Source organism: Xenopus laevis, chromosome 9_10L, assembly GCF_017654675.1.
Source record: "Xenopus laevis strain J_2021 chromosome 9_10L, Xenopus_laevis_v10.1, whole genome shotgun sequence".
Taxonomy (NCBI): domain Eukaryota; kingdom Metazoa; phylum Chordata; class Amphibia; order Anura; family Pipidae; genus Xenopus; species Xenopus laevis.
The window spans coordinates 12,162,138-12,189,266 of record NC_054387.1 but is presented as its reverse complement, the minus strand read 5'-3'; the positions used below and the strand labels follow the sequence as shown (position 1 = coordinate 12,189,266).

The 27,129-nt window shown below is 42.7% G+C and overlaps 1 long non-coding RNA gene across 1 annotated transcript in view; it reads left to right on the top strand.

Moving 5' to 3' along the window:
* The window catches only part of LOC108700903, a 166,779-nt gene that overhangs the window by 41,643 nt on the left and 98,007 nt on the right, over window positions 1-27,129 (top strand). Inside the window, exon 2 of the long non-coding RNA XR_001933063.2 lies at window positions 17,093-17,183. This is a non-coding gene — a long non-coding RNA (uncharacterized LOC108700903). The remainder of the gene's footprint in view (window positions 1-17,092; window positions 17,184-27,129) is intronic.

Sequence of the window (27,129 nt, the reverse complement as noted above, 5' to 3'; positions counted from 1 at the left end):
GAGATGGTGCCTATAGTAACAGTGGATAATAGTCTCTGGGAAGGGAGTGTGACTGTGGGATAGCAGGTATAGTAGGGAGAGATGGTGTCTATAGTAACAGTGGGATAATAGTCTCTGGGAAGGGAGTGTGACTGTGGGATAGCAGGTATAGTAGGGAGAGATGGTGCCTATAGTAACAGTGGGATAATAGTCTCTGGGAAGGGAGTGTGACTGTGGGATAGCAGGTATAGTAGGGAGAGATGGTGCCTATAGTAACAGTGGATAATAGTCTCTGGGAAGGGAGTGTGACTGTGGGATAGCAGGTATAGTAGGGAGAGATGGTGTCTATAGTAACAGTGGGATAATAGTCTCTGGGAAGGGAGTGTGACTGTGGGATAGCAGGTATAGTAGGGAGAGATGGTGCCTATAGTAACAGTGGATAATAGTCTCTGGGAAGGGAGTGTGACTGTGGGATAGCAGGTATAGTAGGGAGAGATGGTGTCTATAGTAACAGTGGGATAATAGTCTCTGGGAAGGGAGTGTGACTGTGGGATAGCAGGTATAGTAGGAGAGATGGTGTCTATAGTAACAATGGGATAATAGTCTCTGGGAAGGGAGTGTGACTGTGGGATAGCAGGTATAGTAGGGAGAGATGGTGCCTATAGTAACAGTGGGATAATAGTCTCTGGGAAGGAGTGTGACTGTGGGATAGCAGGTATAGTAGGGAGAGATGGTGCCTATAGTAACAGTGGATAATAGTCTCTGGGAAGGGAGTGGGACTGTGGGATAGCAGGTATAGTAGGGAGAGATGGTGTCTATAGTAACAGTGGATAATAGTCTCTGGGAAGGGAGTGTGACTGTGGGATAGCAGGTATAGTAGGGAGAGATGGTGTCTATAGTAACAGTGGATAATAGTCTCTGGGAAGGGAGTGTGACTGTGGGATAGCAGGTATAGTAGGGAGAGATGGTGCCTATAGTAACAGTGGATAATAGTCTCTGGGAAGGGAGTGTGACTGTGGGATAGCAGGTATAATAGGGAGAGATGGTGCCTATAGTAACAGTGGATAATAGTCTCTGGGAAGGGAGTGTGGCTGTGGGATAGCAGGTATAGTAGGGAGAGATGGTGCCTATAGTAACAGTGGGATAATAGTCTCTGGGAAGGGAGTGTGACTGTGGGATAGCAGGTATAGTAGGGAGAGATGGTGCCTATAGTAACAGTGGATAATAGTCTCTGGGAAGGGAGTGTGACTGTGGGATAGCAGGTATAGTAGGGAGAGATGGTGCCTATAGTAACAGTGGATAATAGTCTCTGGGAAGGGAGTGTGACTGTGGGATAGCAGGTATAGTAGGGAGAGATGGTGTCTATAGTAACAGTGGGATAATAGTCTCTGGGAAGGGAGTGTGACTGTGGGATAGCAGGTATAGTAGGGAGAGATGGTGTCTATAGTAACAGTGGGATAATAGTCTCTGGGAAGGGAGTGTGACTGTGGGATAGCAGGTATAGTAGGAGAGATGGTGTCTATAGTAACAATGGGATAATAGTCTCTGGGAAGGGAGTGTGACTGTGGGATAGCAGGTATAGTAGGGAGAGATGGTGCCTATAGTAACAGTGGATAATAGTCTCTGGGAAGGGAGTGTGACTGTGGGATAGCAGGTATAGTAGGGAGAGATGGTGCCTATAGTAACAGTGGATAATAGTCTCTGGGAAGGGAGTGGGACTGTGGGATAGCAGGTATAGTAGGGAGAGATGGTGTCTATAGTAACAGTGGATAATAGTCTCTGGGAAGGGAGTGTGACTGTGGGATAGCAGGTATAGTAGGGAGAGATGGTGTCTATAGTAACAGTGGATAATAGTCTCTGGGAAGGGAGTGTGACTGTGGGATAGCAGGTATAGTAGGGAGAGATGGTGCCTATAGTAACAGTGGATAATAGTCTCTGGGAAGGGAGTGTGACTGTGGGATAGCAGGTATAATAGGGAGAGATGGTGTCTATAGTAACAGTGGATAATAGTCTCTGGGAAGGGAGTGTGGCTGTGGGATAGCAGGTATAGTAGGGAAAGATGGAGCCTATAGTAACCGTGGGATAATAGCCCTAGCACAGAAGTACGGGGACCATAGGGTGCTGATTGATAACTGATAGAGGTGGGTGGATGTAGGTGCTGATCTAAATCTAAATTGCGGGTGGCATGGAAATCGCCCAAAGTTGCCTCACGAGGAAACTTTGGGCGACTTTGTAAAACGAAACAATCCAAGCGCCATCCTACCGACTTTTTACTTTCTAGCTGGCGGGAGGCAGTTTGGGGAGATTAGTCGCCCCGAAGAAGAGGAGATTTGTTGCCGGGCAACTAATCTCCCCGAATCTGAGCGTGTGCCCTGATCCTTAAAGGCAGCAAAGGTCCCTATAATTTCCCCTGCCCTTGGTACAGCCCTGAGGAATAATTCTGATTAGAAAGTGCCGCTATAAAGCTGCGCATTATTCGCCAAACCTCCGTAGATAAAGAGTGAGCGTCTAATTGTTGAACTCTCACTGTCCTTTTTACTGTTTCTTTAGCAATTTGCAATGCTGCCGATTTTAATAGAAATTCTCCTTTTTACCCCCATTAAAATTGAACAATCGGAGAAAAGAAGAATTACAAATACAAAGCCCCCTCTACCCTGGAGATGAGAGTCACTGAGTCAGAATTATGGGAAGAGCGGAGATCGCTGCCAGCGCTTACTGGAACCCACCTTGTGATATTCCTATTATTCCAAACAAGGGGAGAGGCCTTTGTGTTCCACTTTTCTGCTTAAATGTGGCTCATTCCATAGGCAGGGGGGTCATCTCTGATGTCTATTAAACAAAAGAGGAGCAATGTAATTGAAATGCTACCATAAATAGCTATTATCTTAAATTACATTTACTTTTGCATATCAAAGGACTTATTGTCTGCCCAGAACATTCCCTTTATGTATATTTGTATTTATACATATGGGAAGGAGGTGCCATATTGTTTCCCTTAGACAGTACAGTATGAGGGTATAGCTTATTGTGTGCCCAGAACATTCCTTCTCTGTATATTTGTATTTATACATATGGGAAGGAGGTGCCATATTGTTTCCCTTAGACAGTACAGTATGAGGGTATAGCTTATTGTGTGCCCAGAACATTCCTTCTCTGTATATTTGTATTTATACATATGGGAAGGAGGTGCCATAATTGTTTCCCTTAGACAGTACAGTATGAGGGTATAGCTTATTGTGTGCCCAGAACATTCCTTCTCTGTATATTTGTATTTATACATATGGGAGAGAGGTGCCATATTGTTTCCCTTAGACAGTACAGTATGAGGGTATAGCTTATTGTGTGCCCAGAACATTCCTTCTCTGTATATTTGTATTTTTACATATGGATGAGAGGTGCCATATTGTTTTCCTTAGACAGTACAGTATGAGGGTATAGCTTATTGTGTGCCCAGAACATTCCTTCTCTGTATATTTGTATTTATACATATGGGAAGGAGGTGCCATATTGTTTCCCTTAGACAGTACAGTATGAGGGTATAGCTTATTGTGTGCCCAGAACATTCCTTCTCTGTATATTTGTATTTATACATATGGGAAGGAGGTGCCATATTGTTTCCCTTAGACCGTACAGTATGAGGGTATAGCTTATTGTGTGCCCAGAACATTCCTTCTCTGTATATTTGTATTTATACATATGGGAAGGAGGTGCCATATTGTTTCCCTTAGACAGTACAGTATGAGGGTATAGCTTATTGTGTGCCCAGAACATTCCTTCTCTGTATATTTGTATTTATACATATGGGAAGGAGGTGCCATATTGTTTCCCTTAGACAGTACAGTATGAGGGTATAGCTTATTGTGTGCCCAGAACATTCCTTCTCTGTATATTTGTATTTATACATATGGGAAGGAGGTGCCATATTGTTTCCCTTAGACAGTACAGTATGAGGGTATAGCTTATTGTGTGCCCAGAACATTCCTTCTCTGTATATTTGTATTTATACATATGAGAAGGAGGTGCCATATTGTTTCCCTTAGACAGTACAGTATGAGGGTATAGCTTATTGTGTGCCCCAGAACATTCCTTCTCTGTATATTTGTATTTATACATATGGGAAGGAGGTGCCATATTGTTTCCCTTAGACAGTACAGGATGAGGGTATAGCTTATTGTGTGCCCAGAACATTCCTTCTCTGTATATTTGTATTTATACATATGGGAAGGAGGTGCCATATTGTTTCCCTTAGACAGTACAGTATGAGGGTATAGCTTATTGTGTGCCCAGAACATTCCTTCTCTGTATATTTGTATTTATACATATGGGAAGGAGGTGCCATATTGTTTCCCTTAGACAGTACAGTATGAGGGTATAGCTTATTGTGTGCCCAGAACATTCCTTCTCTGTATATTTGTATTTATACATATGGGAAGGAGGTGCCATATTGTTTCCCTTAGACAGTACAGTATGAGGGTATAGCTTATTGTGTGCCCAGAACATTCCTTCTCTGTATATTTGTATTTATACATATGGGAAGGAGGTGCCATATTGTTTCCCTTAGACAGTACAGTATGAGGGTATAGCTTATTGTGTGCCCAGAACATTCCTTCTCTGTATATTTGTATTTATACATATGGGAAGGAGGTGCCATATTGTTTCCCTTAGACAGTACAGTATGAGGGTATAGCTTATTGTGTGCCCAGAACATTCCTTCTCTGTATATTTGTATTTATACATATGGGAAGGAGGTGCCATATTGTTTCCCTTAGACAGTACAGTATGAGGGTATAGCTTATTGTGTGCCCAGAACATTCCTTCTCTGTATATTTGTATTTATACATATGGGAAGGAGGTGCCATATTGTTTCTGGCTTTTTATACAGATTAACTTGGAGGAACAAGAAATGATGTCAGTGGAAGCCTTTGGTTGAGGAAATTATTTGGGGGACAGAGAGAGAAGGGCAGACTCAATAATCTAAAAACAGTCACGGCACAAAGAACTGATTTGGCAGAGGGACGGAGCAATTACCCAGTCGCACCTCAGCCTTAAAGTGTTTTGCTGGGAATATTCCTTTCTTGTAAGTGCGGCTGAACTTTCTGAGGAAAGGCATTTGTCATATTCAGGCTCCATTTAAATAAAAGTCCAATTTGGCTGCACGGTTCAATAACGGCCGAGAGTCCCCAGTAGGTGCTGTCAGTATCTTAAATGCCACCAGCACTTCATCCTCCTGCTTTGCCTTTGTGTTGATCTAATGGAAGGATTAATGGGTGACGGTATCATTATTCCACTCTCCCTTCCATGAAAGTCTTACTGACAGATTCAGCCTCGCACAAGCTTCCATTATTATTATTATCTTTATTTCGCACCAACATATCTCAAAGCGCTGTACAGAGATTATACATCGGTCCCTGCCCCAGTTGAGCTTACAATCTAATGTCCCTTTAACACATATTATGTTTCATTGTATCAAGCCCCAATTAACCTACCAGTGACGGGAATCCAGAACACCCAAAGAAAACATACAGGGGGGGTATTTATAAGCACTGGGCAAATTTGCACCTGGGCAGTAACCCATAGCAACCAATCAGTAATTCGTTTTTTTTCTGCCAGTTGCAGGTTGGGCTCTGAAAGCAATCGTTTAATTGGTTGCCATGGGTTATTGCTCAGGTGCAAATTTGCCCAGTGTTTATAAATGACCCCCGTGATTCCTAATAAATAGTGATGGGCAATTTGTTGCGAAACGTGAATTTTGATGTTGGCACCAATTGGCGGGCGTCTAAATTTACGCGCGTTAAAGTCAATGGCTATATGTATAAGCACCAATTTCGAAAATGTATTCGCCGCCGGTGAAACACAGAAATTCGCCATAAATTTCGCCCATCACTACTTACAAATAATGCCCTGACTGTGGATGTAGGACCTCGGCAGTGAAATACTGGGCCCATATTCTCCGGTCCCTGTAGTGCCATGAACCCATTAAAAGTAGTTTATGGGCTGTGTCTAGGGATGGGCGAATTTTTTCTCCTTGTTTCACAAAAGAAATGACGCCCATAGACTTGTATGGTGTCGTGCTTCATAGACTTGTATGGTGACGGCGGCAATTTTTTGGCGAAACGGGTCAAATTCGCCCATCTCTAGCAAGTGTCTTATAACACTGGGGATGTGGTTTTTGTGTTTGTGGCCAACTGAACGTGGGCTTGAGGTTGTAATTAGCAACAGGACATGGGTGGCTTAATAGGCTTTTAAATCGCTATGGGAAAGGATGGCTGAGCATTTCATGTGGTTTTTAGTAAATTCTCTGATTCACTAACGGCACAAAATACATTTTCGCCCCATGATTTATTAGAAATTGTTCCTTGATATTGGTGGGACTTGATGGGCTCCAGTAAGACACCAATAGGTTTCTCCTCCTTTTTAACGGATTGTAACCAAAAATGAATTATACATCTTATGATCTTTATTCTTGTGTTGTCACTCTCTGCATTACAGCTGCCCTTTTTGTCTACTCTTACCTCCCCCCCCCCCATTAAGGCATGGGTTCAAATCCCTCCACTTCCAGGTGTCATGCGGGTGCAACAGTTTTTATGTCTTGGCATCACAAACCAAAGCTATTCCTGGTCACAACCCCAGGGACTGATGTAGGCTCCAGTTTGAGGTTTCTCCTAACTGATTCGAACTGAAAATGAACAATGGAACGTATGCAAAAGCCTAAGGGCTGACCTTTTGTGTCTCTTCAACGTGCACATGACCTGAGCATTAACATTGTTGCCTCATAGTTTTTGGGCCTTGGGATCTTCAACAGAACATTCCCTGCAGGGGAACTATGTCTGGTCACAACCCCGGGACTGCTATGGGCTCAGGGTCGGACTGGCCCACTGGAATACCAGGAAAACTCCCAGTGGGCCCAGGAGTCGGTGGCCCCTCATGCTGCTAAACATTTGGCCTATTTCATGGCATTTCCCTATTTATTTGAGAACAAAGAGGCCAAATAGATGGAATAATAGATTATAACAGGGATCCCCAACCTTTTGAAGCCATGAGCAACATTCAGAAGTAAAGGTGTTGGGGAGCAACACAAACATGAACAATGTTCTTGGGGTGCCAAATAAGTGCTGTGATTGCCCATTTGGTAGTCCCTATGTGGATTGTCAACCTACATTGAGGATCTGTTTGGCAATGTATCTGGTTTTTATGCATCAAAACTTGCCTCCAAGCCTGGAATTAAAAATAAGCTCCTGCTTTCCGGCCACTGGGAGCAACAATCAAGAGGTTGGAGAGCAACATGTTACTCACGAGCTACTGGTTGGGAATCACTGGATTATAGTATGTAAAGAAAAGAGACTAGGAGAATAAAGGTTGAGTGAGGAGAGGAAAAATAATAGTACTGAGAGTGGGCCCCTGGTCTAAGGTTTTTTGGTGGGCACCTGGTGTCCTAGTCCGATACTGTATGGGCTCCAGTAGGGTTCCAATAAGTTTATCTTCCTTTCTAACTGATTCTAACCAAAAATGAACCATGGTTCATATGCATAATCCTTAGGGCTTTGTCTTTTCTTACCCACCCCACCAGGGCATATGTTCAAATACCTCAACTTGCATGTGACATGAGCTTTAGCCTTGTTGCCTTGTTGTCATAGTGTTTGGGCCTTGGGATCATCAACAGAACATTCCCTATAGGGAACTATTTCTGGTCACAGCCTGGGACTGCTATGGGCTCCAGTAGGGCCCCAATACGTTTATCCTCCTTTCTAACTGATTGTAAATACAAATGAACTCTGGGCCTTATACAAAAGCATAAGGGCTGACCGTTTCGTCTTCTCTTACCCCCTCCCATGGGTTCAAATCCCTCAACTTGCACGTGGCATGACGCTTAGCATTGCTGCCTCACAGCGTTCGGGTCTTGAGATCAGTTCTGACCAGGACACTCCCGGCAGAGAATTATTCCATGAATTGCATATCAATCCCAAAATATTCTGTTTGAACTCAGGGGGGTGAATACATAATACAGGTGTGAGTTTGCTCCTTTAGACTTGATTTTGTGCATCTAATGCGGCTTTTTTTTTTACAGTCCCAGCAAGGCTATTAGACTGCCACGGCGTCCCCCATCACTGTCTGTTATTCCGCTGCACATTTACTGTCTCACTTGATTCAGCGAGTAAGCCCCGAGGGTAAGGGATTATCCTTGAGCACATTGCAAACGGTTCATTAAAACACACACCTATTCCGTGCCCACGAGGCTCTCCTTAAAACCCCTGGGGGCTAATACTGAGCACAAGCCAATCATTTAGAACAGCTTACTGCAATTTAGCGGCCGGGACGAGGGGGAAGCAACAGTCAGCGAATAGTTAATGGTTTAATACTTGACAAAGAGAAAGTCAAGACAGTCGTGCGATGGCTGATGTTAATGAAGGTGTCACACATTGTCTGCGGAAAGTTGTGCCTAGCAATCTTCCTTTTTGCGGATGCCTAAACCAGTGACATTTCATCTCACATTCAAAGAGCACTACCTTAATGAAATGCATAATTAACATATTCTAATTGTGCTGAGGAGCTGTGATGATTCTGACAGAATTCACTTTCCATGTCTAATTTGATGCTAATTTAATCTGTTTCTCTCCTGCCGACATGACCTTTCTTGATTGAGTTTCACGAAGGGAGAAATTTTTTATTTTTTTTTTCCCCCTCCATTTTTTTTTTTTTTCCGTATTTGATGGATTGATTTATCAGCCATTGCCGAGACAACAATGACTGAGGGTTGCGTTGAGAGAACGGAATGGGCCGCCGACGCACGGCTCTGAACTTTTCCTTTCCTCTGGGCTGCGCTGAGACGAATTCTCAAGAATTTCTTGGCTGTCAAACGTATGGTGAATTTAACCAGAAAGTCATTTTCAGTGAAACTTTTTTTCAAAATTTTCCATATTGTGTGCACATTCGTTACTCTGAATTCTCAATTCTGTTGCTCAACCCACAACACGGGGACTACGACTTCTCCAAAATATTGTCAAGAGTTAAAAGGGTTGTTCACCTTTAAATTAACTTTTAGTATGATATAGAGAGGGATATTCTGAGACTATTTATTATTGGTTTTCATTTTGTATTATTTCTGTTTTTTTGAGTTATTTAGCTTTTAATTCAGCAGTTCTCCAGTTTGCAATTTCCGCCATTCAGTAGCTAGGATCTAAATTCCCCTAGCAACCATGAACTAATTTGAATAAGAGACTGGAATATGAATAGGAGAGGCCTGAATAGAAAGACAAGTAATAAAAAAGTAGCAATAACAATACATTTGTAGCCTTACAGAGCATTTGTTTTTTAGATGGGGTCAGTGACCCTCCCATTTAAAAGCTTGGAAGAGTCACATGAAAAAGGCAAATAATTAAAAAAAAAAAAACTATGAAAGATAAATAATGAAGACCAATTGAAAAGTTGCTTAGTAGTGATGGGCGAAAAAAATTGGCAGACACGAATTCGCCCTTTGCCACCAGCAAATAAATTCACGAAAGTGGGGCTTAAATTTGCTGGCATAAAAAATTTTTGGAAAAGTTGATTGCGTCAAAACCGTCAACACTATTCGGACTCCCATTGACTTTAACGCTGCCATCAAAATTTGCGGTTTTTGTCGAATCGAAACGGGAGAAAATCGCCCATCACTATTGCTTAGAATTGGCCATTCTATGACATACTAAAAAGGTGACCGCCCCTTTAAAACATGCTGGGAGCTGTAGTCCAGCAATATATATTGCTGGACTACATATTTGTCACTAGTGACCTCCTTTAAAGCAGTAGTTCAAAATTAAGTTAACTTTTAGTATTACTATTACTATTATTATTATTATTATTATTATTATTATTATTATTATAGATTGACCAATTCTAAGCAACTCTTCAATTGGTCTTAATTTTTTCTTTTTTCATAGTATTGGAATTTTTGTCTGCCTTCTCTTTCCAGCTTTCAAATGGGGGTCATTGACCCCATCTAAAAAACAAATGTTCTGTAAGGCTACAATTGTTTTATTATTGCTACTTTTTATTACTTGTCTTTCTATTCAGGTCTCTCCTATTCATATTCCCGTCTCTTATTCAAATCAATGCATGGTTGCTAGGGTCATTTGGACCTTAACAGCCAGATGGATGAAAAAGCGAATTGGGGAGCCGCTGAATAAAAAGCTAAATAACCCAAAAACCATAAATTGTAAGAAATGAAAACCAGTTGCAAATTGTCTGAGAATATCACTCTCTACTCATACTAAAAGTTAACTCAAAGGAGCAAAACCACTTTAATGGAAGGACATTCATATTGACTGCTGGGTTCCAACGTGTTAGTGAATATAACCGCATTCTTCAGACCCCGGACTTGTGATCCCAATCACTGAAAAGTCCACAATGCTAAAATGCTTTCAGATAGGGCCATGGCCCACTGGCACCGAATATTGGATCAAGGTTAGATTTATGGTTTATAAATCTCTTTTCCTGGTCATCTTCAAGTTTGTCACTTATAAAAACAACAAATATTGAGGATTTGGCTGAATCCCAGCACTTTTTGGAGATTCAGATTCAGCCAAACCAAACGTGAACACTAAAATCAGAGTTGTGACTTTGCTCACCCTTTAGATTGGAAGCTCTTGTGAGCAGGGCTGATACACAAGGATATGGAAAAAAGTTGGTCATTCTTGGTTGGTAGTATGGCTGATCAGGGTGCAACTGTTTTAGGTGTTTGGTGCAAGTGATATGTGCTTGGGCTCCAAGCAGGGCCGTATTTATATGTAGGCCTGTGCCTAGGGTGGCATGTTTTTGGGTGCCTATTTTTATTTTTTTCTTAAAACCGGGGGGGGGGGGGTCTGAGGCACACTGTGGAAATGACACCGAACTCGTCGTGTGATGTCAGCGCCAGCTTCGGACCTAAATACAGCCCTGGCCCCAAGGGGTGCAATCTTGTGCCATTTTAGACTCTAACAATTGCATCCATGGGGTTTGTAGATAAGGGATCTGGTTCTGTATTTGGCCAAGTCCAAAATGAATGAATCTGGTGCATCCCTAGGAGAGAGAAGCAAGATTTCTGGGGAGTGCAGGCCTAGAATGGCACAATTATAGGGGCAGAATGGCACCCCTACTTCATCTGTACTGGGCACTACGTTATTTGGGTCAGCAGCTGAGCAGAAGGGGGTTGATGCAAGAGAGGACAAAGGGCATTATGGGGGTGCTCTACCTGATATGGATATAGGCCATCAGTGTTAGACTGGGACACCAGGGGCCCACGCAAAAACCTTAGACCAGGAGCCCACTCTCAGTACTATTATTCTTCCTCTTCTCGCTCAACCTCTATTCTCCTAGTCTCTTTTCTTTTCATACTATAATCAATTATTCCATCTATTTAGCCTCTTTGTTCTCATAGAAATAGGGAATGGCCATGAAATAGGCCAAATTTTTACTGAAACCTGGGCCCACCGGGAGTTTTCCTGTTATCCCAGTTAGGGTTGCCACCTTTTAAAAAAAAAAAAATCTCTACCGGCTGGTGGAGGGGGCGGGTTTAAAAGGGCGGGCCCTGGCTACAAAGGAGCGGGTCACAACAATTAATGGGGTGGATCCATGGCGTGTGATTGGCTGGGCCGGTCGTGGCGTCAAAGGGGGCGGCCACAGCGCGCGTTTGGACTCAAGCCAGCAGCAAAAAGGTTAGATTTTACTAGGCTGGGTGCAGGCCACGGGCATTTGTTTGATGTATTACAAATTTACCGGCAGCTACATTGCCGGTAAATTTGTAATACCGGCCCCGGCCTTGGCTGGTGTTTTACCGACTAGGCCGGTAAAATATCGGCCAGGTGGCAACACTAATCCCAGTGGGCCAGTCCGACACTGTAGGCCAGAGAAATAGTAGTGGAACCCTTGCAGGTTTGGGGGAGTCAATTGTGCTTTTCTCTACCTGGTTGGACTTGTGCTAATTGGATTCCCAAAAAACCAAATTCCCATGAAGCCAATGAAACCAGCGCTCCGTGATCCAGCGGGAGACAACACATAATATATTTACAGCATGTGTGTGCAACGAGTGTAATGAAATGGGAACTTTGACTCCTCGGCAGCAAGAAGCAATATCCGAGGGCCCTTTCACGCGGCCAACATTGTAAAATATGATGAGCGGAGGAGTCTGGCAGCGGCAATGAGATATTGGACTCCAGCTGCGAGATGGGAAAAACAGGCCTTTTTGTGTTGTGATCTTCCCCATGATAACAAGCCATTAGCAGCCAGAACCAGCGCAGTCCACAATCCCCTCCACTCGCTCCGTGGTCATAAAAAGCCGAGGCATTAAACGGAATGGGAATAGCGACTCCCGGCCAAGAGAGTGGGCTGTGGCACGGGGCCCAATGAAGTGACTTGGCTGGTGTGAAACGTTCATCTTAAGTGAATTTCATGGGGCCGCAGGATATTCAAGGGGGTTCCCTGCCAAAAAATAGGGTCCTCAAGAAAGATATTAACCAGCGCTGAGCCAAATGGTGACCTCAGCTTTCATCGTAAAAAAGCAAAACAATAGAAGTGATATTTAGTGATGTGTAGGGCGATCTATCGACAAGGGGAAGCTGTTACTTTTCTATTCCGTGCAAAAGGTTCTGTTAGGGGCCGCCAAGGCTGGTCTGTGGGGTGAGCCCCCCTGTGCCGTATTGTGCTCACGATATGGACTTTACTGACTCCCTCCCAACAAGTACTGTGTAGTCCGACCATAGCAAGTGTCCTGTGCTGCAAGTATGCTGTGGGTAGTAGTGCAGCAACATCTGGTTAATATTCAGTTGAGAACCCTTTTTGCATTGCTTTGAGAGGTATCTGTATGACTGTCCGGCACACGTTGTCTTTCTGCCTTCCCCCCAGGGGCTGTGTCTGAGTTCATGTGTATCCAGGGATAGATTGCCCCCCTGATTAGTGTGGACCTGTATGTGAATGTGCGCAGGGAGGGGGCTTAGTTTAAAAGTCAAGAGGGGGGCCCGGTGACTGCAAGGTGGGCCCTTTTGGATGCAGTCCCAGTGGACCCCCAATGCTCCACTCCAACCCTGTGTACATCACATTCCGCTCCTGAACACTGAGAATGGGAAGGTGCATTTACTGAGAGCTTCACTCAAACGGCAAACACCCAGATAGGCCGCTCGCTTTATCAGTCGGGTCAATATGGATGCGGGTTTTATGGGGGCCGACTGTAACCAAGCAATTCATATGCTCTGAATACACGGGGGGCACTGCCTGCAAGTGCATTACTTACTCATGAACTCAAGCGTTGTTTTTAAATGGGAAAAAAATCATATTTTGAGTTCAGTATAGACTGTTCTATTCCACTCTTTCTGTAAATGTTGAGTCTTTTTATGCCATTATTGAACTTATTTAGCAAAGGGGCTATGATGAGCAAACAAAGGGGGCTGTTCCTGCTGAAATGTGCTTAGTACAGGGGAATACCTATGCTGCCATAGTTGTATGGGATCTCTCTGTACAGACTATGAGCAAACTTAGGGGGCTGTTCCTGCTGAATTGTGCTTAGTACAGGGGATACCTATGCTGCCATAGTTTTATGGGATCTCTCTGTACAGACTATGAGCAAACTTAGGGTGCTGTTCCTGCTGAATTGTGCTTAGTACAGGGAATACCTATGCTGCCATAGTTTTATGGGATCTCTCTGTACAGACTATGAGCTAACTTAGGGGCTGTTCCTGCTGAATTGTGCTTAGTACAGGGGAATACCTATGCTGCCATAGTTTTATGGGATCTCTCTGTACAGACTATGAGCAAACAAAGGGGGCTGTTCCTGCTGAAATGTGCTTAGTACAGGGGAATACCTATGCTGCCATAGTTGTATGGGATCTCTCTGTACAGACTATGAGCAAACTTAGGGGGCTGTTCCTGCTGAATTGTGCTTAGTACAGGGGATACCTATGCTGCCATAGTTTTATGGGATCTCTCTGTACAGACTATGAGCAAACTTAGGGTGCTGTTCCTGCTGAATTGTGCTTAGTACAGGGAATACCTATGCTGCCATAGTTTTATGGGATCTCTCTGTACAGACTATGAGCTAACTTAGGGGCTGTTCCTGCTGAATTGTGCTTAGTACAGGGGAATACCTATGCTGCCATAGTTTTATGGGATCTCTCTGTACAGACTATGAGCAAACTTAGGGGGCTGTTCCTGCTGAATTGTGCTTAGTACAGGGAATACCTATGCTGCCATAGTTTTATGGGATCTCTCTGTACAGACTATGAGCTAACTTAGGGGCTGTTCCTGCTGAATTGTGCATAGTACAGGGGAATACCTATGCTGCCATAGTTTTATGGGATCTCTCTGTTCAGACTATGAGCTAACTTAGGGGCTGTTCCTGCTGAATTGTGCTTAGTACAGGGGAATACCTATGCTGCCATAGTTTTATGGGATCTCTCTGTACAGACTATGAGCAAACTTAGGGGGCTGTTCCTGCTGAATTGTGCTTAGTACAGGGGAATACCTATGCTGCCATAGTTTTATGGGATCTCTCTGTACAGACTATGAGCAAACTTAGGGGACTGTTCCTGCTGAATTGTGCTTAGTACAGGGAATATCTATGCTGCCATAGGTTTATGGGATCTCTCTGTACAGACTATATTAAGGCTATATTAAGTGTGGTTGAATATATTCTGATAATTTTATAGCAAATATTCTTTAGTTCCTCTGAATCCCAAGGGCTTAAACTGCCAACTCCCTGCAGAACCGATAACACCCCCCCACCACTCCTTTTCCGCCCGTTCTCGTATCACTGACGTGACGGCATCTCAACTTGTCAGCGGCAAATCCAGCAGAGGAAAGGGCAACGCATTAAGTCGCAGGCGCATTAATTGTCAGCTCCTGAGTTCTTTCTGACGTTTATCAATGTTTCACTGATGGAGACATCGGGGGGGGGGGCTTTTATGTTCCTGCTGAAACATGAGGGGGGAGGAGAAGATTGATTGTAGGGGGGGGATTAAATCAAATCTAACAGCTGATAATTACATTTCCCCCCCTCCCATTTCAAGGAAATCCAGTAGCAAAAGCCCCAGTCCCTTATTGGAGGGCAGGAGGGTCCCGGGAGTGAGACAGAAAGGAGATGTTGTTAATGCTCATTATTCCATTACTGCACATCACACAGAGGAGCTGGAGCTGCAGTGAGACTGGGGCCGACACTTATCATCGTTTGATAACATGTTTAATGACAGACTGACGGACGATTTCCAAATGTGAGCTGGAATCAACGCAGCGCCCCCCAGATCCCTGCCCCCTCCCGCATATTTATGTAAATAATTCCATCTCTGGCCTCATCTTATTCTCATATTAAACATGTGCCGGCCGACTTCACAGGAGCTGACACTTTATTAGGCACAGGGAGAGACTGGCACAGATGGAGTTGGCAGAGAGATGATCAAAAAACGACACTTTACAAAACACCAGGCGTTGCTCACAAACATATTCCTCTTGTCTTTCACCCTTGTGTGTATTTTGGGGTGTTCCTCCCGTCTTTGGGGTTCTGTTGACTGTTATTCAGCAGTTGCATGATGTATGATATTCTCAGGCTATTTGCAATTGGTTTTCATTTTTTAATCTCTTGTGGTTTTGGAATTATTTAAACTTTAGCTCAGCAGCTCTCCAATGTGGCATTTCATCCGCTCTCTAGTTGCTACGGTGCAGCTTACCCTAGCAACCAGTCGGTGAATGAGAGACTGGAGAGGGCCAGAATAGAAAGAGATGTAATCAAAAGTAGCCATAACGGTAAAATTGTAGCCTCACAGAGCATTTGTTTTTTGTTTTTTTTTGGCTGCAGGGTTCAATAAAAAGCTGGAATAATTCAAAAACTATAAAAAGAAAAAGAAAAAATTAATGAACACCAATTGAAAAGTTGCTCAGAACCAGCCATTCTATATCATGCTGTAGTATAAGAAGGGATATTTGAGTATTCGTAGTCCCGTAATAATTTGTAAGTTAATACTAGACTATTAGTGATGGGCGAATAAATTAAATAATAAAATAAATAAGCCAAGTGGGAGTTTGTGGCAAATTTCCGTGTTTCGCCGCCGGTGAATAAATATGCGAAACTGCCGGGAAAATTCACCGGCTACAAAAAAAATTGACGTGCGCCGGAAAAGTCGCACACATCAAAACTGTCATGCATCAACATTATTCGGATGCCCATTGACTTAAACGCCATCATCGAAATTGACACGAGCGTCAAAATTCTTGTTTCGTGAATTTTTCACCGTTTCGCGAAAACAGGACAAATAGACCCATCACTATAGACTATGTCTAAGATTTGTATCCAGTGAACAAAGGGATTCAAAAGTGGACAACATTTTCAATTGGCCTTTATTATTTATTTTTTTTTTTTTTTTACTTTTTGTATTATTTGCCTTCTTCTTCAGACTCTTTCCAGCTTCCAAATAGGGTCACTGACCCCCCTGTAAAACGGATAATGTATTGTATTGTTACTGCTACTTTTCATTAGTGATGGGCGAATTTATTCGCCAGGCATGAATTTGCGGTGAATTTCCGCCGCCGGCAAATAAATTTGCGAAATTTGCCACAAAAAACCTTTTGACAACGGGGACAATTCCGACGCCAGCGACAGTTCTAGGCACCGATTGACTTTAATGGGCGTCAGAATTGTCGCCAGTGTCGGAATTGTTGCCGGCATCAAAAATATTTCGACACGGGAGTCAAAATTCGTGTTTTGCGTTTTTTTGCGAATTTCTTGGGAAATTCGCAAATTTTTAGTCAAAGCAAAATGGGAGAAATTCGCCCATCACTACTTTTCATTACTTATCTTTCTATTTAGTTCTCTCCTATTCATAATCCAGTCTCTTATTCGTATCAATGCATGGTTGCTAGGGTCATTTGAACCCTAGCAACCCGATTGCTGAAATTTCAAACTGGAGAGCTGCTGAATAAAAAGCTAAATAACTCAAAAACCACAAATAATAAAAAATTAAAACCAACTGCCAATTGTTTTGGAATTTCCCTCTCTACATCATACTAAAAATTAATTTAAAGTTGAACCAACCCATTAACATTAGAGTATATAAAATGTGTTGCACTTGTAGATCTCTCTCTGTAGATGATTATTTCTCTTTGTTTTTTTTTATCAAAACAGGTATCGTGTCTACTTCGGAGGGAAGGAAACATTTTAAAACTGGATTTGGATAATCCGAAAGCAGTTCTCAAACCCAGATCGAAAATACCAGGTGAGAATTCGGGATTTTGTGTAATTGGAGTCAGGGGGGATGGGTGGAATTTTTTGAATAACCTAAAGCCATATTTCCAAGAAATTATTTACTAAAATATGTGTTTTGTTTAATTGAGGGATGTTTATTTTCCATACCCGCACTGAGGCCTTTAATTGGCCGTTTAACCCTGTATCTTCTAAATGTCTCCATTGTATCGTAAAAGACACAAACCTTCTTTAACTTCAGGTTAATCTTAAATGTCCCTTTTAATCATAATTCTTTTTTGGTTCCAAATATAAGCCCCCAATGGTTTATTCAGAGCAGAGAAGTAGGATTTAGAAATATTAGATGGAATCGTAGATTAAAGATAATTTTAAGTTTTTATAGTGTTGAGTCTCCCTGTCTCCCAAATAATTATTTTCATTTACCAGGAGTGAAGTAGGTGTTTGATATTTAGTAATAGAGAAGGATAGTTCGCAAGTCGCCAGTATTTTCACCCCTAGGTATGTTAGGGAAATAGTTTGCCATTTTGAATTTAAAGTTGGTTTCTAAAACTCTCAAGACATCTAAAAAAAGACCTAATGGTATGGCCTAAGATTTTTTCATATTCATTTTGTGTAGCATATTTTGTCAGTTCTTGTATGAGTTTGGTTAATAAAATAACTGGATTAGAAACTATCAGTAGCAGATCGTCTGCAAAAGCAGCATCTTTATATTCCTTGCCCTCCTTTAATTCCTGCAATATACCAGGTCTTTGCATATGGCAGTTAAAATTAATTCCATACAAATTATGTAAAGTAGTGGGGATAAGGGGCAGCCTTGTCTAGTTCCATTGGTTATGTCTAGTGGAATTGAGAGAAGACCATTAACCAGAACCAGGGCAGAAACCGTATATAATAATGTGGTTTTTTTCTTGAAAATTGGTGGGGATTACAATTTTAAGTATAGCTGCGGTCAAAAATTCCCAGTCTATTCCATCAAAAGTCTTCTCGGCATTGTTTAATATGAGCAGAAAATATTTTTAGATTTTTTTGGCTCCATAGGGTCTGCTTGATTACTTTATTAGTACAGGAATGGAATCTGTTAGAATGCTTGGGACCTGGGGTATTCCAGATAATGGTTCTTTCTGTAATGTAGACCTTAAGTGTACTAGAAATCATATAAACCTTAAATACCCATTAAATACCCAGTACCTTGTGTGCTCCACTGGGCAGAATCGATTCCAGTCACAGGTTTATTTGCAGCAATATCTTGTTTATTAACAGTGAACAACAACACAAATGCAATCAGTGGTCACTTCTTTAGGGTAAGTTCAAATGCAATAGTGACCGATCCCTCCCAGAGGTAAAGTGTAAGTTACTACACTCGTGAGGCAACTACTACCTGAGGGTAGAGCACTAAGCTTTGGGATCCTCAGCCTGGGGTCTTGTATCTTGGCACCCTACCTGGTCCTCAACTCACCCTCTGAAATCCCTGCACTAGTGGTTCACACGCCACCGGGTCCTAACCCCACTCCTTCTTGGAGCAGAAGCTTCTCACTACCTTCCCTAAACCTTCCTCTTGCTCCCAGAGCAACTATAACAAAACTATCACTATCGAACCCTATTTAAACTTTTACCAAACTGTAGCCCTGGGCCTGTAACAACCTCTCAGAGAGTAGAGGTCCCAGTAAAGACCTTGAGCTCATGGGGCTATAATAAAGGATTGTGCTTGTTCACAGGGTCAGATTTAAAAATAATTATTTAAGATCCAACTCTGGGTGTGTTGGTTTGTGAGTTGTTTCTAATTTAGGAATGGGAATATTTTAGTTTTATGGGATCTCTCTGTACAGGCTATGAGAAAATGTAGGGGGCTGTTCCTGCTGAATTGTACTTAGTACAGGGGAATACCTATGCTGCCATAGTTTTGTGGTATCTCTCTGTACAGGCTATGAGCAAACTTAGGGGACTGTTCCTGCTGAATAGTGCTTAGTACAGGGGAATACCTATGCTGCCATAGTTTTTTGGGATCTCTCTGTACAGACTATGAGCAAACTTAGGGGACTGTTCCTGCTGAATTGTGCTTAGTACAGGGGAATACCTATGCTGTCATAGTTTTATGGGATCTCTCTGTACAGACTATGAGCAAACTTAGGGGACTGTTCCTGCTGAATTGTGCTTAGTACAGGGGAATACCTATGCTGTCATAGTTTTATGGGATCTCTCTGTACAGACTATGAGCAAACTTAGGGGGGCGTTCCTGCTGAATTGTGCTTAGTACAGGAGAATACCTATGCTGCCATAGTTTTATGGGATCTCTCTGTACAGACTATGAGCAAACTTAGGGGGGCGTTCCTGCTGAATTGTGCTTAGTACAGGAGAATACCTATGCTGCCATAGTTTTATGGGATCTCTCTGTACAGACTATGAGCAAACTTAGGGACTGTTCCTGCTGAATTGTGCTTAGTACAGAGGAATACCTATGCTGTCATAGTTTTATGGTATCTCTCTGTACAGACTATGAGCAAACTTAGGGGGCTGTTCTCCTAAAGTAAATACCACAGCCCCTGCCAGAAAAGGGACCTGGGTCAATTGAGCTGCTTTCCACTAGCTCAAGTGTTTCCTTTATTGTGGCAGGTAACTGCACATATTAACAATATAAAATCAAATATTTTGTGTCCTGCTGCTGAGCTGAGCGCTTTGCTTTGAAGGCTATCCATCCAACTCATGAGACTGCTCATATTTCCCTCATCTGTAATGATCCGCCGGGATATTTAGGTTCAGGGAGAGTTCCTCTGATGTATCTGTGGGGGTGAGTGGAAGTGCAAGCTGTGCATCTCTCCTGCAGAATTTAGTTCCATTTATATATATATATATTCTGAATATGAGGAAATGTTACTTGTCTGTCGGATGGTAGAATGTCTTTTAATTCAGATCAGTATCTGGTCAGGGCTAATTTGCCTGGCATTTCACTATCAGTTACCCACACTGACCCATAGCAACATTCCAGCTGCACTGTGGGTCCACCATAACACCCACAGGATCTAATGATTACACACAGTTTTTATTATGTAACAGATGTAATACAAATGAATTGGTTTGTAAAGTGTAGTTTGACCCCAGTTTATAATAAATAATTAAACTATGCAAAGGGGGAACAAATCTCCTGTAACAGTGTCGGAACTGGCCCAGCGGGACACCCGGAAAAAACCCGGTGGGCCCTGACCCTCATGGGCCCCTGCCAGGCCAGACTCCCTCTCCCGATGCTCGGGTTTTTTTTTTTAAAAAAGGATTTTCGGCAACGTGGAGTGTGTGCATGTGTGCCGATGGGGCGCCATGTACGCCGAGGGGGAGCTGCATTTCACGTCACAGTATGTGGGTGGGGGGCCAGTAGGGGGGCCCTGTACTAGAGTCCTGGTGGGCACCAGGACCCCCAGTCCGACCATGTCCTGTAATCTGCTTGGACAGCTGGATCACACTCATTTAAATGTCTAACTCTAAGGGTGAGGGCACACACTGCTATTTCGGGGAGATTAGTCGGCCAGCGACAAATCGCTTTTTCTTCGGGTGACTAATCTCCCCGAACTGCCTTCCCGTCGGCTACAATGTAAATCACCATCGCGATGGCACTCGGAACGCTTCGTTTTCCTTTGCCTCACAAGGAAACTTCGGACGACCTTGGAAAGCCGAAGCGATCTGAGTGCCATGCCACCAGCGCTTTACATTCTAGCTGGCTGGAAGGCAGTTCGGGGAGATCAGTCGCCCAAAGAAGTGATTTGTCGCTGGGTGACTAATCGCCCGAAATAGCAGCCTGTGTCTCTGTCCTAACTGGGTACAGACTCGTGTTTATTTTTTGATTTAAATAAGAATTCCCGGCCAAACTTTCCTACCCTCAGGCGCGTAACTAAACCCCCTCTCTGGAACCACCAGCCCCCTGTTTGAACAAGAACTCTTTATTATAAAACCGCCATCCTCTCTGTTTCCCTTTATTTCCACTTTCCATTGTTTCTTTGGGGGACATTGATAAATGAACGGACTCAGTAGCCAAACGTCTCTCTGCAGTTAGTTGGACTCCTTCAATGGAACACTTAGCAGCCAAAGAGGGGCTTCAGTGTAAAAGGAAAGCTTGGCAGGTTCCCCCGGGCCGCTTCCATTGTGCTGGGCATCCAATGAGGTCTTTGCCAGATCATGTGACGTGGTCATACATAGCATTGGCATTGTTTGCGATTGAACTCCGTGGATTTTTATAGAAATGAAAAGCTATTTTCTTTAAAGGAGAACTAAAACCTTACTAGGAATATGACTAGAAATGCTGTATTTCTATACTGAACTTACTATACCCACCTACAGGTTCTGCAGTCGTACAACAGGAATGATCTGGGCCTTCAAAGTTGTCCCCAGCAGTTCCCCATCTTGGACCTTGTAAGGCTTATGTGTGTCAGTAGCACTGCACATGCTCAGTGTGCTCTGCTATTGCTTAGGGGTCATCAGTAATCAACAGAAAAAGAGGTTCATCTATTATAAGTTAATACTACAGGGCTGTGATTCAGAATAAACTACTATTTAGCCTTTATGGGTGTGGGACCTGTTATCCAGAATGCTCAGGACCTGGGGATTTCTGGATAACAGACCTTTCTGTAATTTGGATCTTCATGCCTTTAAATCAACTAGAAAATCATGTAAACATTAAATAAACCCAATAGGCTGGTTTTGCTTCCAATAAGGATTAATTATATCTTAGTTGGGATCAAGTACAAGCGACTGTTTTATTATTACAGAGAAAATGGAAATAATTTTTAAATATTTGTATTATTTGTATAAAATGGAGTCTAAGGGAGATGGCATTCCTGTAATTCGGAAGGAAAGTTCTGGGCACACAATAAGCTATACCCTCATACTGTACTGTCTAAGGGAAACAATATGGCACCTCCTTCCCATATGTATAAATACAAATATACAGAGAAGGAATGTTCTGGGCACACAATAAGCTATACCCTCATACTGAACTGTCTAAGGGAAACAATATGGCACCTCCTTCCCATATGTATAAATACAAATATACAGAGAAGGAATGTTCTGGGCACACAATAAGCTATACCCTGATATTGTACTGTCTAAGGAAAACAATATGGCACCTCCTTCCCATATGTATTAATACAAATATACAGAGAAGGAATGTTCTGGGCACACAATAAGCTATACCCTCATCTTGTACTGTCTAAGGAAAACAATATGGCACCTCCTTCCCATATGTATTAATACAAATATACAGAGAAGGAATGTTCTGGGCACACAATAAGCTATACCCTCATACGGTACTGTCTAAGGGAAATAATATGGCACCTCCTTCCCATATGTATAAATACAAATATACAGAGAAGGAATGTTCTGGGCACACAATAAGCTATACCCTCATACGGTACTGTCTAAGGGAAACAATATGGCACCTCCTTCCCATATGTATAAATACAAATATACAGAGAAGGAATGTTCTGGGCACACAATAAGCTATACCCTCATACTGTACTGTCTAAGGGAAACAATATAGCACCTCCTTCCCATATGTATAAATACAAATATACAGAGAAGGAATGTTCTGGGCACACAATAAGCTATACCCTCATACTGTACTGTCTAAGGGAAACAATATGGCACCTCCTTCCCATATGTATAAATACAAATATACAGAGAAGGAATGTTCTGGGCACACAATAAGCTATACCCTCATACTGTACTGTCTAAAGCTGCCCATACATAGGCTGATAAAAACTGACAACTAAGTCGGCAGCTTATTGGACGGTGTATGAGGCCCTCCAATGGTCTTCCCCCAATTGATATCTGGCTGAAAATTGGGCAGATGTTGATCAGGCAGGTTAAAAAATATATTGTCGTGATCTGATCGTTGGGCCCTAGGGCCCACGATCGGATCAGCCCAATAACTCCCACCTCAAGGTCACCTTAAGGGTAACAATATGGCACCTCCCTTTCATATGTATAATTAAAAATATATTGGAATGGAATGTCCTGGGCACAGCATTGCCTACTGACTCAAAACCCCCTTTTACTCCACAGTTATGCCTTCTTCCCCAGTAACTATCAGACATGCCGTCACTCCAAAACACCCATTTATCATTTAAAAGCTCAATTTTCCATCCGCACAAGGCGTGGCCAAACACTTGATTTAGAAGTGCCGCATGGCTAAAACGGCTTTGCCTTCTTCATCAAGTTGAGTCATTTTTATGAGAAGTGTCAAAGCTCGGGAACAAATAAGCACTGCCAGCTAAATCCGATTCCTCATCCCAAACCCCCGGCTAAATAATTTATATCTTTAATCTGCTCACCGAGGTGTGCGCTCTGTGACAGTAATTATAAATGCACGGAGAAATTATAGCCGAATGCGTTCACTGCATTAGGAGCTATTTGATGAACAATCGTGATTGCTTGATCGTTTCCAACAATAGAGGGCAAGTGAGTGTCAACGCATTAGAGAGTTTTTTTCCCTTTACTTCTCCTCTACTCCTTTTTATTTCCCCACCCTTTCACTTGTCATCAAATGTCAGTTATTGTCTGCAGTAAAGAAAAATAAAGCTGCATGGAAGAAGTTGGCACCTATCTAGTGCTACCAATCCCTATTTCTGTAGGGAAATGAGAGAGAGAGCAGACAGTAACCCTTCCAACACTTTCCTCTTGTCTCTATCCTTATATATTAGGTACCTATCTAGTGCTACCAATCCCTATTTCTGTAGGGAAATGAGAGAGAGCAGACAGTAACCCTTCCAACACTTGCCTCTTGTCTCTCTCCTTATATATTAGGTACCTATCTAGTGCTACCAATCCCTATTTCTGTAGGGAAATGAGAGCAGAGCAGGTAGTAACCCTTCCAACACTTTCCTCTTGTCTCTCTCCTTATATATTAGGTACCTATCTAGTGTTACTAATCCCTATTTCTGTAGGGAAATGAGAGCGAGCAGACCGTAACCCTTCCAACACTTTCCTCTTGTCTCTGTCCTTATATATTAGGGACCTATCTAGTGCTACCAATCCCTATTTCTGTAGGGAAATGAGAACAGAGCAGACAGTAACCCTTCCAACACTTTCCTCTTGTCTCTCTCCTTATATATTAGGTACCTATCTAGTGTTACCAATCCCTATTTCTGTAGGAGCAGACAGTAACCCTTCTACTTCAAATATTTTACACATATTAATAATCTGTCCCAGGTCCATTTTTTTTTCCGTTTCATGCATGAACGTCTCCTCTTGCATCGTCTGTGCGTGTGTTTGTTATGTAATACACAAACCCGAGGGTGCGGATTGATAACTAAATGGAAGGGGGGCAAATGGCAGCAATTTCCATACTGACCCGTTAAAAGCTGGATCCTCCGCACTGGGAGACAGGCGTAAGATCTCACACGTGGTTGCCGGGCAGCTGAACGCCGGATACCAATGTAATTACCACCAGGAATGTTTTACTGATATTAAATTCTACTGGAAAGGGCCAAATGGAACAATCTGATGACAGACTGGGAGTTCATGTTTTCAGCTTTGTAAACATTTTGTCTTTATGGAATTTGTGGATGTGAGGGCCTCCGCAACTCTCTGCGTCTTGTCTAAGGGAGCTCTTAAAGGGCAACTAACTCAAAAAACACAAGCTGAGCACGAGAATAGATTTTTCAGCAATAATATAAACATTTATTAGAGGGCATTTGTTCTGGGCCTCCAACCTATAAAGGTGATTAAGAGAACTTGGTAATTGTGCACCAAATGCACGATTCTCTTTGGCAGAGCCCCATTTGGTGTGCGGAGCCATAGCCAATCCAAACCCATAATTCCATGTGACGAATTTAAATGAATAAATGTGTAGCATTGGGGGTGCCTGGCGTTTCCTTACCCTCTCTCATTACAAACTCTGCCTGCCCTATGCTCCCTGTGTGTGCCATACTCTGCCTACCCTATGCTCCCTGTGTGTGCCATACTCTGCCTGCCCTATACTCCCTGTGTGTGTCATACTCTGCATGCCCTATGCTCCCTGTGTGTGCCATACTCTGCCTGCCCTATACTCCCTGTTTGTGCCATACTCTGCATGCCCTATGCTCCCTGTGTGCCATACTATGCCTGCCATCCTCTCCCTGCCCCATGCTCCGTGTGTGTGCCATACTCTTCCTGCTCTATGCTCAGTGTGTGTCATACTCTTCTTACAAATGTGTGCCATACTCTGTCCTACATTGCCTGCAGTAGATGAGCCTAGTGGGGGTTTATTAACATATGGAAATAGTTGTTTAGGAGGTCCATAAGGTGTTTAACCATGTGCTGGGGGTGCTGTGTTATCCACAGAGGAGAAGGAGGCATATTGTGATGGGTTATATCCCTACAGTCAGCACCAACCATTTGATAGATTTTTTTTGTGCTACCACCATGGTCTTAAAAGTTCTTGCAGTAACAGGTGTTATTTAAAGTGGGTTTGGTTTAAAAATACACCAGACAGCACTGCTCTATGGTATCACCTCTCCCTTCCGTTTAAGAGATTTGCAGTGATGGCTCAAGAGGCCATTTGAGGGGTGAGCTCCTTAGATTGGTTAAGGGTGAGGGGCGGGCTCCTCATTTGGATTGGGTTAAGTAGTTTATCTGCTCTTTGGTTCCAATCCGATTGAGGAGCTCACAAAGCAAAGTTTACCTAATGGATACCAAAGGTATGGATAGCGAACACTACCCGGATGTTATTGGCTGTTGTAGATACATTTGAAGCCGGAAGGTCCATTGGACTCTCTAGGAAAAGTAGTCCCATTGTGGAAGCTTTCTGAGAATATCTGGAACACATTTACCCCAGAGATTCCAAAGGAACTTTATGTAACTGTCATATTTAGCCTACAAATTAACCATATGAGTTACATGAGTTAAAGGGGGTTGCGACCAAATATGAGCCATTATCCACAAAGTCTGAACCCCACTGCCCCACAATGAGCCGTGTGTGATGTGGGTTTGGAAGGCCTTTATCCAGAAAATTTGAGCAGATGGCTGGTACCTGCCCCTATTCTGTACTGCAATAACATGTAGTTTTGGTTATTAAACCGTAACCAGCCGAGCCCAACGGTCCTTTTCTCATTGCAGTCTCTTGGTAACAATTTATTATCTGCCCCCGAACCTCACGCAGTGCCGCTAATTAAAAAAAAAAACAGACATCAAAAACTTCCAGTCATTAAAAAATAATAACAGTTTAATTGGTTTGAACAGTAATATGCATTTGAATCGTAACCTGCTTAAATATGAATCGTTACAGCATTTATATATTACAAACTTAACAGATTCCGAGTCCGTCATAAACAAGAGGTTTTTTTTTTTTTTTGTCTTTGTAACGTTAAGTTATATCTGAAATCAGTTAAACATCTGTAGCAAGGTAACATAGCATAGAAAATAAGGACTTTCCTTCTCTGGTTGGACATTATCATAAACAATGCAAGGCGTGAAAAAAGTACCTCTACGTTGTGCTTCTCCCCATTCGCAAAATAACATTGGAACTATATACAATAAGCGCCTGATAGAAAATTCCCACCCTCTCCAGTAAAATGGGTCAACAGAACAAGTCAAGGATGGGCAGGACTCTACAAGCAGAGAGTTTATTGGGTAATGAAAGAACATTGCACGGGTTACACTGGGGGCATAGTGGATGGAGCCAACAGGCTGCATATAGTTTTCCAGGTCGGTGTAGAACTTTGGCTTAGAATGCTAGCGTCAAGTGTTTTGTTGAGTGAAGAGGTCAACGTTGTCCATCCATACTGAGGAGGAAAGAAGGACAAATGGGGTGGGTAATATGTGAACATGTTTCCAAGGTGGAGTGATTGTCAAAAAGATTCCTAATGAAGAAATTCAAAACTGTATGTTGAAGGTGGAGGAAAACCCAACTATTTACTCTAAGACCCTACAGGGTAGAGGAGGACCCAAGAGGTTCTCAGTGATGCACAATACAGTATATATATATGTGACAAACAGAT